This window comes from Mauremys mutica, chromosome 14 (assembly GCF_020497125.1).
Source record: "Mauremys mutica isolate MM-2020 ecotype Southern chromosome 14, ASM2049712v1, whole genome shotgun sequence".
Taxonomy (NCBI): Eukaryota; Metazoa; Chordata; order Testudines; family Geoemydidae; genus Mauremys; species Mauremys mutica.
Window position 1 is genome coordinate 15,618,510 of NC_059085.1, and position 17,218 is coordinate 15,635,727.

A 17,218-nucleotide genomic window follows, 5' to 3' on the forward strand; every position below is an offset into this window, starting at 1 on the left:
ATTCAATTGCCTTGAAAAGAAATACAGCACCTCATATGGCCTGACAGAAGAATGTAGTCCTGATGTTACTAGATTTCCCTAAGCCTGGGTAACACAGCATGATCATAAATAGTATTAGGGGCAGATTCTACCATCTCTAATGATGTTGAGTTGTGTCTTTCTCTGCGAGTAATCCCCTGGATGTTAATGGGGCTACTTGCAGAGTAAGGTACTACTCAATGGCGTAGGCTTGGAAATATTAGTTTGGTTGTTTTTTTTATCAGTAAATGTTGATTTCACCATACGCACACAAACTGATGGAAAAAGTCCTGATGAAAGCTACAGATAGGCAATGTAAGAAAAACGTTGCTTGAGACCTTATTGGCATTTGATTTAAGGATATTTACTTTGTGCATTTTGACAGGGGATGTTACAATGTGTGTGTTAATGGTTGTAAAGTTTAACTTTTTGAATCTCAACATCTACCATCATGAAACAAGTATTGCCTGACCTCCCCACTGTTGGACCTCTTCCAAAATGTCCCACAACTGGGAAAATTTAAATAAAGAAAATTTAAAAATGCTTAAGATCCACAATTTTGCATAAGTGTGACCATTTTAAATAGATAAAAATGCTTAGAAATAAACATTGCTATTGCCTGTTAAAATGATTAAAAATAAATCTAATTCTGCCATGCCTAAATATGAGTAAGAGTGGAAGAATCTAACCCTTAGCTAGCAAGCCACATTGCAATTGTACTTCTATTAAGATGATGGCTACTCACAGTAGTGAGCATTCAACTTAGCAATAAGTGCTTTGAGGATCAGATAAGCAATCGCATAATGTGGGCCTTGGTTACTTTGCTTTTTGTAATTTCTTAGGTTCACCCTGAGGAGTAGATCACTGAGTGACCTATTTATTTAGTCTGAATATGTGCCTGGTATTTCCCGCCATGTGCCATTCCAGAGTGTCACTATTCCCCATCGTGGGTGTGTTTGTATTCTTGGGAGATGTCTTTTCGGTAACAATTGGAAAGCACAGTCCTGAGCATGTCAGAATAATAGTTCTGCTTGCTTTGCTGTCTCTGCAGAGCTGCTTGCTGATAGGCACTGTCCATCTCACTCGTCATTATAATGTTAGTATGCAGACACCAAGGGGCTTTAATTAATGACTGTGGAGATCTGGTCTTTTATAATTCATGACAGAATGTTAATTAAAATCAAATGCAGAGTGGTTGAAATAGCAAAGGATTTAAAGTGCACAATCTTTGATGGGGAAAGTGATTCCCTCTGACCACTAGCATATAGGCTGAATGCAAATGACTTTTAATTAGGCTAGATTCAGAGATGAGAATGTACTTTTCTTAAAGCAAAGAGGTCCCTGTTGTCCTGCTCTTTGTGAAAGGGGAAAGACCTGGAGCCTGTTGTCATTGGATTCTATTCTTTTCTTTACAGAGTTCACATCCAGGTAAAAGTCTGCTTGTTCTAAAAGAAATTTGCACAGGTTTGCCCAGCGTTTATATATTAATATTTGGGTGCCAATACTATGAAAGCACACTAAATAATCATCTCAAGAATCCTGTGCAAGATATCAGCAATATAATCCTCCTTTTACAAATAGTGAAACTGAGGCATACAACAGCGAGGTCATTTGCTGAAGACAATGAAACCAGGATTAGAACTCCAATCCATAGCAAATTAAATCAGCAGGAGTCTTTGCCTCTCTCTCATGAGCACAAACTTACTTTACATGCTGGATCCTTAAATAGCAACAGATTTTGTCCACCACCACAAACAGTCATTCAGGAATGAATGTTAACAAAAGTTCTAAACAGGTCACACCTGCAACAGTTCAGCCCTTCTAAGGACAAATGACAATATGTGCCCTTGCTCTGGTTGAGACTCAAATGTTTGTAGCAATGTTCTGTTGAGTCAAAGCTGAGAATGCTTCAACTGCTACCACTCTCATCCAGAAGATGGAATGGAAGTTGGTGAGTAACTTAAAGACTGTAACCTGACTTGCTAATCAATTATATTTATTTATGGCTATGGTATAACCAACCTTAAGCAAATATTGTAACATTAAGGTTCCATTGCTCTGTTTCAAACAGTTTGTGCTGGGGAAGGTGTTTGTTTGAAGGCCATTTAATTTGTTCCCAATCATTTTCTTCTTTGAATATAATTTAACTCAAAATAAAACTCCCATTTAACCAGAAATTCTTAATTTAAGACACTTCTTATCTAAGGGATTTAGCCTACTGCTCAATTACTAGTCTCTGAGCACCTTCCACATAAAATCAATAGCAAAAGTGAAGACCCAGTGGGGGGCACAGAGTCTCTGGCACTTCCCTTTGATGTGGCAAAAACTCTGCTTCGGGTAGGATTTGCGGTTTTGATTTTTAAAATTTCTGATTATTTAAAGGGTGTTTTGGTATGGGTGGTTTTTATTAATTGGCTTGTTGTCTTACTTGATGTATAGTCATTTATTGTTGCTAAATTCTCCCCACTACACAGAGAAACCTATTTCCATTATTTCTCCCTCAACAAACAAACATACTCAAACCCGTAAGCTTACAAAAGCTAGCAAGTTAAACACTTTACAATTTAACAGAGCTAAGGAAAATTGGATAATAAGTCAAAATAAGGCAGAGGTGGTGTTTAACAGTGAAGGCCAGATTTTACAAGTGATTGAATAGTGGGGAAAAATTACCAAATGTTGGCAAATTCAGGAATAGCTTATTTCCTAGCCACAGAAATGATTTAACAGTGGGAAAGTTTTATTTGCAAATCACTTATTCAGTAGCTGATGGAAAGTGTATTTATTAAACTATTTTTGAACAACATTCAACCAGCTGTAGTTGCCATCTTTATCTATATCCAGGAAGTAAATTCTAGCTTATTTCATATAAAAATAATTTCCCTGGGAAAAAGAGATTAGCAAGAGTGGGTATTCAAGATAGCAATAAATCCTGGAGACAGTTACAAAGTGCTCCTGCTTTACATTACCAACTTTTCACATAGTAATTCAACCAGCTGTTAAAACTAAAAATTGAGAATTGTCTTAACAGGGTTCCTGGGCATGATCTTGGGGTGAGAGGCTTTTCCACTTTTTCTTTTTTTTTTTCTTTCTTTAATCAGCTGGCTTAAGTAAATTGTTACATCAGTTTGATTATTTAAGGCTGCTTGCCTGACAGACTTAATGTATTTGTGTATTAGTATTAACACTCCCGGTTATGGCAAGGCTAGCTATTGTCAGGGTGTTTAGAGTTCTGCATGGATTTATTTTTAAATTAAATTTAAAATTAATTTCTATGGGGTCTTCCTGTCAGTTATTCTGAGTCCTTACATTTCAGGCAATGTGGGTTACTTTCAAAATTAGGCATGTGCAATTGCATGTCTAATTTGTGTGCAGAAGTACTAAGATTGTGCAAGCAACTATAGTAATTGTATACGCACAGGAGACTCCCTGTTTGAACATACGTAGCCCTGCCTCAGTGCAGGGGACTGGACTAGAAGAGACTGGAATAGGTCATCATTTCTATGCAATTACCCAATTTGTGAATGAAATTGAAAAATTGGTCTCTTAATTTAGTGACTTTCTTTTCTGCATAATTAGCGATAACATTCAGCATGTTTTCTTTTAACTCAATCAATAAGGCAGCATGAGCAAGACCTGTCTCATTATAGGTTTTAGTTCTATGAGGCAGGCTTTGTGATAGAACTATGACCTTTGAAAGCCAGTAAAGGGGAGAGCTACAGGGAAGCAATGGGAATCCCAAAGGGGAGTAGCTGGTTAAGCCTAGCAGCCTTCAGTGGTATTGAGTTCAAAAGAAACCATCCATTAGAAGGAAAATGTGAACTAGTGGCACCGCCTGCATTTCTTCATATGCCTTGTGTTAGTTGTTAACAGGAACAGTTGAATAAAGGCAGCATTTAAATGGCCAATGAGACTGTGTCTATAAAAAGATTAAATTCCAGTGTTTTGTCTTTCAACATTTTTATTGCCCTTCCTGTGCTTTTTATGAGCTGTTAATTTCTTTCATACTTGACTATTATTAATACAGGGCAAATAAATGGCTAAACTGCTTCCAAAGGGAACTTGATCAGCCTTACAGTACTTACATGTTTTCCAGTTAGTGGGCCTGAGTCTAGCCTTGTTCACCACTTAAATCCACTGATCCAAACTGAATTGTTTTCTGATTTTAAGCCTGTGGGAGATCTGGATTACACCAATTTTTCTGCTCCAAAGAATAAAATATCTAAGGGTTTTGCTAGGAACCTAAATGAAGATTTACTTTGCCTAGATGTCTGTCTTTCGTCTTGCTTTCTTGTTGCTAGAGAAAAATTGAATAGCGGGGCAAAAGGAGTTGGTTGGGCAAGTGTGATCATGACCAGATCAATCCATGTTTTCTGTTAAGAGTAAAACAAGTGATGGATATTTTCTCTGTGCACTGCCCAATGATAGATAAAAAAGCAGTAGTGAAAACATCCAGCCTATTCCGTTGATATAGCAACATTGGTTTGTCTAAATCTAGTAAGCTTCCTTTTCTGTTTCTTAACTTTGCCTACTATAATGTTTACATGGGGAGTAACTAATGTTCAGTGTGTTGGTTGGTGTGCTATGCATTAAAAGTTGTCTTTGAAGAAACCAGTCTTGGTGCATCATAGTATTCATATGGGGAAGGGGTGATGATAAAAAATGTATTTGAAGGGCAGAAAACGGAAAGAGCTGGATGTATGAATTACTAACCCAATGTACAGACAAAAATAAGACCGTGCACTGCTAGGGTTATTCATCTCAAGGGCTCAACTTGAATGCTCACTGAAGTCAATGGCAAGCCTCCTATTGACTTCCCTGGGTGTCGGATCAGGCCCTAAATATGAGACAGACACCCAGCTTGTCTTAAATACCCAGTGCCAAAAAGGGAGCTAATCCGCCATGATTTCAGCCAATAATAAAATAATCCCTGCTTCCCAATTTGAAAAATACCCTTTTTAAAAAAAATTACATTTCGATACAGGGAGTATATCCACTATAGGTATATCCAGGACAGGTATCTACAGGTAAGCAGCCACTGCCACTGAACACAGTAATTACTAGATAAGGTGTCCCCAGAGACACAGTGTACACACAGCCTGAGTGGTACAATTCAGGATCAGGTCCTTTATAACAGCACATCACCAAATATATTTATAGTGAGAACAATTTATTTATATAATACATTTATTAACAAAGGTTAAGATTTAAGAGAAACCTAGAATGGATAATGAGAGCTGGTTATGATATAAAACAAAATATAAACTACAATCCCAGGTCTACACGTATTAATGGTTATCTTTCCTATTTTATAAAGTCGTTTTTCTCCCAAGGGTTCAGTCTTTGACACAGCTGTTGGGTTTTGGTCCAAGTTTTCATGAGTATCCCCACACCTTGCAAGGGGTTTCCTCAGTAAACAGATACCAAAAAGGCTTTTTGCTTTTCCTTGTTTCCCAAAACTCATGGGTATGATGCCAGAGTGAGGATGGCCCCTTGTTTGTTCTCCACTGTGCTGGCTCCAAGTTGTCTTCACATCCTCCTGTTGACTTGAAATGTAAATGTAGCTCCCATTGTGTTTGTCTTGCAGTACTAAATCTACATATGAACCTAGGCAGATGTGAATATCCATCCCTTTGTCTGGCAAAACCAGTTCTTTGCCTCTGCTGGGGAGTAACCCCTTGATACAAACTATAAAGACATATTTTCATGATGTAGATTATATAGACACAACTTTTTAACTATAATCCGTACATACATTTACAATAATGATAATCCCATGATCCTGACTTTCATTGAAAATCTCATGGGACAGTCTTTATAGATAAATGCTGGACAGCAAAGTGTTAGGTGTAATGAGTTTGTCAGGCCTGAATGGAGCTGCTGTTACAGAGCAGTGAACCCTTTGCCAGTTGGCATCAAGGGGGTCATAGGGTCACAATACTAACATAGCACCTTTCATCCCAGGAGCACAAAATTCTGTACACATGTAAATTATTAACCCTTACAACACCCCTGTGGGTAAGTTACATATTATTCTCAGATGAGGAAACTGAAGCATGGAACTGTTAAGTGACTTATCTAAGTGACGCAGTGGTCTAGGAACTGAATCTTGACTTGACTGCCATGCGACTAGTGCTCACCCCAGCTGTTAAATCATTTACACAGCATATAATTTACAGGCTTTGTCATTCTATTGGGGTGGAGATTTTTAAAAAGCCGTTTCCATGTAATCATGGTTACACTTGTTTCCTTCTTTCAGAGCTTCTTTGTTAGTTTTTTCTCTCTTGAGATACTGCCTCTAGATGTCATGTTTATTGCCTTCACCCTGCATTTCGCTTCCAATGTATGGTAAATCCAGGCTGCCCAAGTCAGCTTGTCCGATATCAATACATTTCTGGAATAAAACTCTGGATAATGGCAAGACGTGGAAAGGGGAGAACATGGGTGGTGTACCCAAGCCCACTTATCCACTGACACTTTAAAACTCTTGCACCCCAATCTGGGTATCTATGCTGGTTATGTAATATGTATGTATCTCTTCATCCTTGCAACCGATACCTGTAATCCCTCATAACTCAAGCCTGACCCCAGATGTACAGTACCTTTCCTTTTAACTTGTGTATATTTAATTTTAAACATTAAATTTAATAAATTTTTAAAATCTTTCCTCATGACTCTCATCATGGGGTTCAATAGGAATTGTGAGGTAGCTTACAGGATCCTGCTCTTAGTTATGTGACACCATATTTTTAGAAGAGACACAATACTCTGAAATATCTGCAGTGGCTCCCTCCATACCACCTAGTGACTCAGCTATCTCTACAATCTCCTCCAGGCCAAAAATCTTACCTGTTTCCTCTCTCTCTCTCTCTTTTATAACAAGATAAAGAAAGTGGATGTTTGCTAAGTCTTCTCTATAGGATTACCTGTATGGCTCACCTTGCCATTATGGTCAGTTCTATAGTGTCTGCCTTTCCTGCCCCATTATTGCATATTGAAGAATTATTAGCACTCCAAGATAGACAGACAAACCACTTTTGTTTTGATCAGGAATTGGTGATAAAGTGTTAAACTGTGGTGAAATAACTGGGTGGAGTTTTGCTCCCAGTTGTTTGGGTGGGTAGGGTCTTATTGTCATTGCTGTCTACATGAGTTTTACCATTTGCTTCACTGGGGAGCAGGGGAGGACCCTTGTACTGAAGCCTTTTAATTTCTTCCAATTATGAGATTATTTACAATATAAAAGCTACTTGTTGTTCTTAGCTCCGCTCCCCCGTGCTCCTAGTTTGCAGGGTGCAAGTGACTTATTTGAAAATGCCATTCTGGTCAGGAAAGGGGCTAATACCCAATAGTACTGCGCTCCACACATCTGAGTCACATCTGCTTATTTAACCAACTGCAATGATGCAGAGATGCCACAATTATGGGCAAGTGAAGTGAGCTCCCTTTCTGTTCCATCTGGCATTTAATCAACATCATTAGTAGCTGAATTTCATATGCCAGATCTTCATGACTGGTAGTGATGCATGAGCCAGAAGGATCACACTTTGACTTTCAGATCCCAGGCTGAGTCTGCAGAACTAGCAGCTTGAAAAAAACCCATCCTTTGACTTGTAATCTGAGGAGACTTGATCGAGACGACATGGAGATACTGTATAGTAAAGGCTAAATGGCGCCTTAAAGCACATTAGCTAGGCTAGGGACCCTGAAGAGCTGTAACAGACAAGAGGTGGCCTGAGGTACTTGTGTAGTGCCACTGTCAACAGAATATCTCAGCAGCAAGAGGGGTAGTGTGATGGATAGAGTTAATTTCTTTTAAAAGGGTGTCCCCCAAACCTGCACACTCCTCCTGGATACAAATAGATGTGCAGGGGATTAGAGCTTGGGACAAACCCTCTTGGGATTTAGACCACCATTGGCCATGCTAGTTGCTCCTTCCACTTGCTGTACACAAGAAAATTCACAAGTGGGTCATAAAGTCCCATAAATCACATTTGCAGTCACTTTTCATAGTATTACCACTGTGTAAATGCACCTTGTTGCTACTGTTGTTCATGTTAGCACCTGGGATCTCCATCTCCATCCCTCCATTTTATACAGCATTTTAAATTGTTGCCATTGTCATAATATAAAAGAATTCTGCCAGCAATTTATTTTTTTCTTAGAAATTGAGGGTTAAACCCAGCACCAGAGATCCAACTTCGTGGATCTACTATACTGAAACCCAGGACATGGGGGTAAATTCGCTGGTGGATTAAATCAAAGGCAGTCCACTGAAGATTGCCGATGGACTGGCAAACCAAGACCCACCCCCCAACACCACCTTATTCAGAATACTAACCAAACCCAGGTTGTTTCCATCTTGCAAATTATCTGGCAATTTCTGCTTCCAGGGAAGGTATCCTTCCCAGTTTTCAAAAGCTAAGTTCAAATGAGCTTTGGAGAAGCATCTGGACACCTGGATGCTGAGTCTCCTCAAAGGTTGGAGGCTCATGCCATGCTAATGGCTGTCAACAGTGTCTTTGATCTTCAGGATGACTCTTTATATTCGGATTCAGGCCCAGAAGCACCGGTACATTTCGTCAGCTTTATTCAGCCCAGTGATGGAAAACAATCGTAAACTCATCTTACCTGGCCAATTAAATCGGGTTTATGGCTGCTTTGCATTGCTGCCGTGCTGCAAAGCAGCCTGCGTGAACCCTGGTGTTACACTTACCTCCTTCTCCATGTATGTAATGTTTACAAAACAGGGACTATTGTATTTTTACTGTAAATTACATCTTGTGCTTTCCTGCACTCTAAACAGTTAAAAGAACAAGACATGGAAATTATAGTAATAAGAAGTGGCAGTGGAAGGAATGTTAGGAAGTGACCCCTGCTATGTATATACATAAATGAGACAGAGTAGGTTTTGAAAAGCCCACATTTTGGAGTGACTCATAAAGATAACAAAGAAAAAACAAGTCCATTGTTTTTGAAAATATCCAGCAATAATGCGACAGGATCAAGAAACGATTAAGACAAAAACACGTGAATGTTGATGTCTAACTGCCCATATTTGGTAAAGCTAAACACTTTTCTTAGTCATAAAAATACCCAGGGAACTAACAACTCCCATGTTTTTGTAACTACTAGTTAGAATTATCTTGACTTTAGCCACTAGCTTTCAATAACCCTTAGCTACTCCATATTCTAAACCAGACTTGACCAGGGATTGCAGGCATACTGTTTTCCTGGTGTAAATCAGGAATGATTCCATTTAGGTAGATGCAGTTACACCTGTGTAAATGAGATCAGAATCATGCCATGTGCATGCACTGCAGCATTATATAAGGGTTGCAGGGCTGAGATCTCCAATTCCTGCTTTGTGGCTGTTGGATTTAACATTATTTAACCTAAAATGTAGCAATATATAGCAGGGTTATAAGTGGTCATAGCCCACTCTTTCTCTGCGATATGGATATGGGCATGTCAAAGCAAGTACTGGCAATCTCTGAAGAGACCATGCTCTCAGCTATGTGCATGACAAGGAATTGCTCCAAAGGAATGGGGATTTTATAGAACTCTGTCTCTAAGGTGCCACAAGTACTCCTGTTCTTTTTGTGACATTAGGTTAACAAAAGAGCTGAGTTCCCTTGCCACATTTAATGGGGAGGGGAAAGCAGACTGAGCTTCAGCACTTTAACCAGACCAAACACCGATTTGAGATTTCTGGGGAAGACGGGGGATAAATCATTAAACTGAGATGAGGACTGAAATTCAATCGTAGCTCCAGATGTAGGTGCAAAGAATTTGGCAGCATTAATTTAGAATCCAGTGGAGTTGATATCTCAGCATAAAGATGCCACCGGTGGTAGTGAAGGAAGAAAAAGTTCTCATTGCTGCTATCTCTTCAATTTGAGGAGCATAAGTTTTTATTGAAAGGATCACACAAACCTCTACATGCTCTATGCACAAAAAACAAGTTAAGTTCAATTCTTGAACAACTGACAGTGCTCTAAGCAGGCGTGGAAGATGACCTCTCTTAGATCTTCTTTCTAACGCACTTGTTGCTTATATGAAAGAAGTCCTACTGGATGACTGACTGTTATGTCAGGTCTTCAGATCTGAAGACCTATCATGAAATAAAGTAGCTGGCAAAAAGGATAGCAGATACAAGGATGCATAAAATTTAATGCTGGCTCCCTAGGTCTTTTGATAGGGATCAGAACTCTTCCTTAAGTTAACAAAATGTGAAGCTACTGATTGTACTACTTGTTTTGGTACTAGTATTAGAATGCTGCCATACTTCACTGAAGTGCATTTGCATCGAGAGTTACATCTCACTCTTTAATCATATGTGCAATGCTGACAACTTAACTTTGGCAGGAGTTACTTCTCCCCTCATATTTTATGAAGCACATAGACTTGATTTTTAAATTTTTAATTCCAACACATCTTATTAAACACTCAGGCATGGAGAAGCACCACCAGTCAAAGTTGTCATTATTATATGCATGGAGAGTTATCGTCTGCCTTTCTATCCTCATAATTCATTAATGATGCACAGAGCTTTGTCATTTGTCTTTTCAATTCTTTGTCTTGATTCTATTGCTTATGTTTTATGACACATGGAGACTTGTGTGCGACTGTTCATCATCAGCATTATATCTGTGATGGAATGTATCATCTGTTAGGCCCCAGAATTAATTTTTGTTCTTGTATTTTTCATGCTAATTTTACTCTAAAATAATTCCTTACCTGTGCTGTTTCCTTTTAGTCTTTAATTTACTGAGACCGTTATCAACACAGCTATGACATATGTTAAAAGGTAACCAACCCACACAGAATAACCTTTTTTTCCATTTCCTATGCACTTATCCCCCAACTATCGTACCAGAGTTATTCATTTTATCCCCAGCTGTGGAATTCCATGTTATCATTCAGATAATGACCTCCAGTATTACTAAGATGCTATCCAGTCTTCCATAAAACTGCCAGTTAGGAATGTCTCTGGCCAAACATGTCGGGTGCGCATGATTGTGATGCAAACTCTAGTCCACAGGGAACTGTGTAGAGACTGCTAAAGCACTTTTGACTTGCGCGAGTCATCTTGAAAACCCCCCAAGACACTCTGATCATAGGTTGTAGTGAATGTTTAAAGTTTTGCAAGCTGGGCTTAAAGAGCTTCGTCAAATGTTCTGACACAATTGGCACTCATTAACATTTTTGAGCTGTAAACACCCCAAACCAGGATTTTCTAATTGCCAGTAATTAAAGTGCAAGGTTCTTTGTGAAATGTTCTCCTTTATTGATAAGTCTGAAGTGCTTCAGCTCCCCGGTGGCATTCTCACATAGACATGGGCCTGCCTCAGGCTGCCTGCCTGCCTCTCAGAAGTTAAAAGGGGGAAAACTTGGGCTTCGTACTCATCTTGCATAAACAGTTCAGCTGGGGCTACTGGTGTGAGTTAGTAACAACAATTTTCTTGGATGACTTCTTTTTATTACAAATGTATCCGCTCACCACCACCCCCACCTTTTACTGCCAGATATGACTTTTCAAAGGATCTTGGTATGCACAAATACACAAAGGGAAGCACCTCATTGAAATGGTTTTATCGCTCAGAAGCGTGAGACCACAGTGCCCAACTGGAACTGGTTTGCTGTATATTTCATAAAATAGATCTTTTAACAATGGGGTGAGCCTAAATGGTTTGAAAAAGATCAGGTACCTTCAAATTGGGGAATTATAGACCAACCAGCCTAACTTTGATACCTGGAAAGATATTGGAATAAATTTAATAAACAATCAATTTGTGGGCACCTAGAGATGAATAGGGTTATAAGGGTCATGGATTGGTCAAGAACAAATAATCTTTGACAGGGTTACTGGCATAGTCTATGGGGAGAAGTTCTAAATATGATATATCTTGGTTTTGACACAGTCCCACATGACCTCATAAGCAAACTAAAGGAATTGGTTACATAAAATTACTATAAGATTGGTGCACAACTGGTTGAAAGACCATACTCAGAGTAGTTATCAACAGTTCAATGTCAAACTGTGGGGATGTATCTATTGGGGGTCCTGCAGAGGTCTGTTCTGGGTCTGGTACTAGTCAATATTTTCATTAATGACTTGAATAATGGAATGGAGAGTATGCTGATAAAAGTTGTGGATGGCACTAACCTGGCAAGAGTTGCTAGCACTTTGAAGGACAGGATTGTGACTGTTATGGCATTTTACTCCAATATCCCTACTGAATTAAGTTTAATTGTTTTCGGAGTTAATTTTATTAAAAATGCAAATATTTATGTATTATTGTGGGATTGCATTGAATTTCTTTGGGAGGAAGACAGAATTAATGCAATCTCTGGGAATTCAAAAGACTATGTTGAACAATGTAGCAGACATTAATGATCTGTTAGGATAATATGTGTGAAGTGGAATTCATAGGAAGCATTTGGGAGAACGGGATTGCAATCTCACATATGGATTCAGCCTTTGAAGCTTTGCCCTGGTGGAGATAACCTTTTGTCTGATCACCTGTAACATGTGGGCAGGTCAAAGATGAACTGTATAAATGAGTACCTGACTTGTGAGGGTGCTGGTTCTGAGCTGAAGTTGTGATGAACGTGTGACCACAGGTAAAACCACTGAGTGCAGTTTGAAGGACTAATCACCAGACAGAACCCTTCTTGGAGTGAGGGGTGATCATGATAAGCTTCATAGAATCATAGAATCATAGAATCTCAGGGTTGGAAGGGACCTCAGGAGGTCATCTAGTCCAACCCCCTGCTCAAAGCAGGACCAAACCCAACTAAATCATCCCAGCCAGGGCTTTGTCAAGCCTGACCTTAAAAACCTCTAAGGAAGGAGATTCCACTACCTCCCTAGGTAACCCATTCCAGTTCTTCACCATCCTACTAGTGAAAAAGTTTTTCCTAATATCCAACCTAAACCTCCCCCTCTGCAACTTGAGACCATTACTCCTTGTTCTATCATCTTCTACCACTGAGAACAGTCTAGATCCATCCTCTTTGGAACCCCCTTTCAGGTAGTTGAAAGCAGCTATCAAATCCCCCCTCATTCTTCTCTTCTGCAGACTAAACAATCCCAGTTCCCTCAGCCTCTCCTCATAAGTCATGTGCTCCAGCCCCCTAATCATTTTTGTTGCCCTCCGCTGGACTCTCTCCAATTTATCCACATCCTTCTTGTAGTGTGGGGCCCAAAACTGGACACAGTACTCCAAATGAGGCCTCACCAGTGCTGAGTGGAGGGGGATGATCACATCCCTCGATCTGCTGGAAATGCCCCTACTTATACAACCCAAAATGCCATTAGCCTTCTTGGCAACAAGGGCACACTGTTGACTCATATTCAGCTTTTCGTCCACCGTAACCCCTAGGTCCTTTTCTGCAGAACTGCTACCCAGCCATTCGGTCCCTAGTCTGTAGCAGTGCATGGGATTCTTCCGTCCTAAGTGCAGGACTCTGCACTTGTCCTTGTTGAACCTCATCATATTTCTTTTGGCCCAATCCTCTAATTTGTCTAGGTCCCTCTGTATCCTATCCCTACCCTCCAGCGTATCAACAACTCCTCCCAGTTTAGTGTCATCTGCAAACTTGCTAAGGGTGCAGTCCACACCATCCTCCAGATCGTTAATGAAGATATTGAACAAAACCGGCCCCAGCACCGACCCTTGGGGCACTCCACTTGATACCGGCTGCCATCTAGACATGGAACCATTGATCACTACCCGTTGAGCCCGACCATCTAGCCAGTTTTCTATCCACCTTACCGTCCATTCATCCAGCCCAGACTTCTTTAACTTGCTGGCAAGAATACTGTGGGAGACTGTATCAAAAGCTTTGCTAAAATCCAGAAATAGTACATCCACTGCTTTCCCCTCATCCACAGAGCCGGTTATCTCGTCATAGAAGGCAATTAGGTTAGTCAGGCATGACTTGCCCTTGGTGAATCCATGCTGACTGTTCCTGATCACTTCCCCTCCTTTAAGTGGTTCAGGATTGATTCCTTGAGGACCTGTTCCATGATTTTTCCAGGGACTGAGGTGAGACTGACTGGCCTGTAGTTCCCTGGATCTTCCTTCTTCCCTTTTTTAAAGATGGGCACTACATTAGCTTTTTTCCAGTCATCCGGGACCTCCCCCGATCGCCATGATTTTTCAAAGATAATGGCCAATGGCTCTGCAATCTCATCGGCCAACTCCTTTAGCACCCTCGGATGCAGCGCATCTGGCCCCATAGACTTGTGCTCGTCCAGCTTTCCTAAATAGCCCCGAACTACTTCTTTCTCCACAGAGAGCTGGTCACCTCCTCCCACCGTGCTGCAGAGTGCAGCTGTCTGGGAGCTGACCTTGTCTGTGAAGACAGAGGCAAAAAAAGCATTGAGTACACTAGCTTTCTCCACATCCTCTGTCACTAGGTTCCCTCCCTCATTCAGCAAGGGGCCCACACTTTCCTTGACTTTCTTCCTGTTGCTAACATACCTAAAGAAACCCTTCTTGTTACTCCTAACATCTCCGGCTAGCTGCAACTCCAAGTGTGATTTGGCCTTCCTGATTTCACACCTGCATTCCTGAACAATACTTTTATACTCCTCCCTGGTTATTTGTCCAATCTTCCACTTCTTGTAAGCTGTTCTTTTGTGTTTAAGACGAGCAAGGATTTCACTGTTAAGCCAAGCTGGTCGCCTGCCATATTTACTTCTCTTCCTACACATCGGGATGGTTTGTTCCTGCAACCTCAATAAGGTTTCTTTGAAATACAGCCAGCTTTCCTCGACTCCTTTCCCCGTCATGTTATTCTCCCAGGGGACCTTGCCCATCAGTTCCCTGAGGGAGTCAAAGTCTGATTTTCTGAAGTCCAGGGTCTCTGTTCTACTGCTTTCCCTTTTTCCTTGTGTCAGGATCCTGAACTCGACCATCTCATGGTCACTGCCCCCCAGGTTCCCATCCACTATTGCTTCCTCTACTATTTCTTCCCTGTTTGTGAGCAGCAGGTCAAGAAGAGCTTTTCTCCTAGTTGGTTCCTCCAGCACTTGCACCAGGAAATTGTCCCCTACACTTTCCAGAAACTTCCTGGATTGCCTGTGCACTGCTGTATTGCTCTCCCAGCAGATATCAGGGTGATTAAAGTCACCCATGAGAACCAGGGCCTGTGATCTAGCAACTTCTGTTAGTTGCTGGAAGAAAGCCTCGTCCACCTCATCCCCCTGGTCCGGTGGTCTGTAGCAGACTCCCAACACGACATTACCCTTGTTGTTCATACTTCTAAATTTAATCCAGAGACACTCAGGTTTTTCTGCAGTTTCATACTGGAGCTCTGAGCAGTCATACTGCTCTCTTACGTACAACGCAACTCCCCCACCTTTTCTGCCCTGCCTATCCTTCCTGAACAGTTTATATCCATCCATGACAGTACTCCAATCATGTGAGTTATCCCACCAAGTCTCTGTTATTCCAATTACATCATAATTCCCTGACTGTGCCAGGACTTCTAGTTCTCCCTGCTTGTTCCCCAGGTTTCTTGCATTAGTGTATAGGCATTTAAGATAACCCGCTGATTGTCCCGCTTTCTTGGTCTGAGACAGGAGTCCTCCCCTCTTGTAATCTCCTGCTTGTGCTTCCTCCCGATATCCCACATCCCCACTTACCTCGGGGCTTTGGTCTCCTTCCCCCGGTGAACCTAGTTTAAAGCCCTCCTCACTAGGTTAGCCAGCCTGCTTGCAAAGATGCTCTTCCCTCTCTTCGTGAGGTGGAGCCCGTCTCTGCCTAGCAATCCTTCTTCTTGGAAGACCATCCCATTGTCAAAGAATCCAAACCCTTCTCTCCGACACCATCTGGGTAGCCATTCGTTGATTTCCACGATTCGACGGTCTCTACCCTGGCCTTTTCCTGCCACAGGGAGGATAGATGAGAACACCACTTGCGCCTCAAACTCCTTTATCCTTCTTCCCAGAGCCACGTAGTCTGCAGTGATACGCTCAAGGTCATTCTTGGCAGTACCATTTGTGCCCACGTGGAGAAGCAGGAAGGGGTAGCGATCCGAGGGCTGGATGAGTCTCCGCAGTCTCTCCGTCACATCGTGAATCCTAGCCCCTGGCAAGCAGCACACCTCTCGGTTCTCCCGGTCAGGGCGGCAGATAGATGACTCAGTCCCCCTGAGGAGAGAGTCCCCGACCACCACCACCCTCCTCCTCCTCTTGGGAGTGGTGGTCGTGGAACCCCCATCCCTAGGAAGGTGCATCTCATGCCTTCCAATCAGTGGAGTCTCCTTCTGCTCTGTTCCCTCAGGTGCATCATCCACTCCACTCTCTGCACTAATACCTGTGGAGAGAACATGAAAACGGTTGCTCACCTGTATCTGTGTTTCTGGTACATGGATGTTTCTGGTACTCTTTCCCCTTCTGGAAGTCACATGCCGCCACTTATCCTCGCTGGCCTTCTGTCCCCGCTGCGTAGTCTGCTCTGAATCTTCAGAAAGTTGTGCCCGCTGCAGCTGATCCTGACGTCTATCCAGGAAATCCTCATTTTCTTTTATGGAACGCAGGGTTGTTATTCGTTTCTCCAGACCTTGAATCTTCTCTTCCAAGATGGAGATCAGCTTGCACTTGGTACAGACAAAGTCGCTCCTATCCTGTGGAAGGAAGATGAACATGGCGCATCCTGTGCAGGTCACAACGGCGGATTGCTCAGCATCCATGGTCTCTTCCTTCTAAGAGCTCTCCCCAGGCAAACTCCTTCTGTTTGCCGCTCTGCTGTTCGCTGCTCAGCTGGTTCGCAGCTGACTGCCTTTTTATAACAGTCAGGCCCAGCTGGAACAAAGCACTCCCAGATCAAACTGGTCAAACAAGCAATCAAACAATCAAGCACACAGTCAAACTGCCAAACTGCCCCCCCAACAGACACTCAGATACTCACCAGCGCAGTCCCCCCTACTGCAGCACTTAGCGTACCTCTACTCAGAGGGATCCCAGGCAAACTCCTTCTGTTTGCCTCTCTGCTGTTCACTTATTACCATGCATGTAGGTTCTCTTACTGTTTTTAGTGTTTTCTCTGTAATACTTCTACCCTAAGAATAAATGTGCTTAGAAAAGTTGTGTGGTAATGTTAAACTATGGGCAATCATAGTTATTCATAATCTCCGAAGAGAAAACAGAGTGCAGGAACTTGCCTGTTGAGGCAGTCTACCTTGTTGG

General features: G+C 41.6%; 1 long non-coding RNA gene across 1 annotated transcript in view; it reads left to right on the forward strand.

The window, feature by feature from the left end:
* Positions 1–1,342: 1,342 nt before the first annotated feature.
* Positions 1,343–17,218, forward strand: part of LOC123349391 — a 45,482-nt gene continuing 29,606 nt past the window's right edge. Inside the window, exon 1 of the long non-coding RNA XR_006573521.1 lies at positions 1,343–1,969. This is a non-coding gene — a long non-coding RNA (uncharacterized LOC123349391). The remainder of the gene's footprint in view (positions 1,970–17,218) is intronic.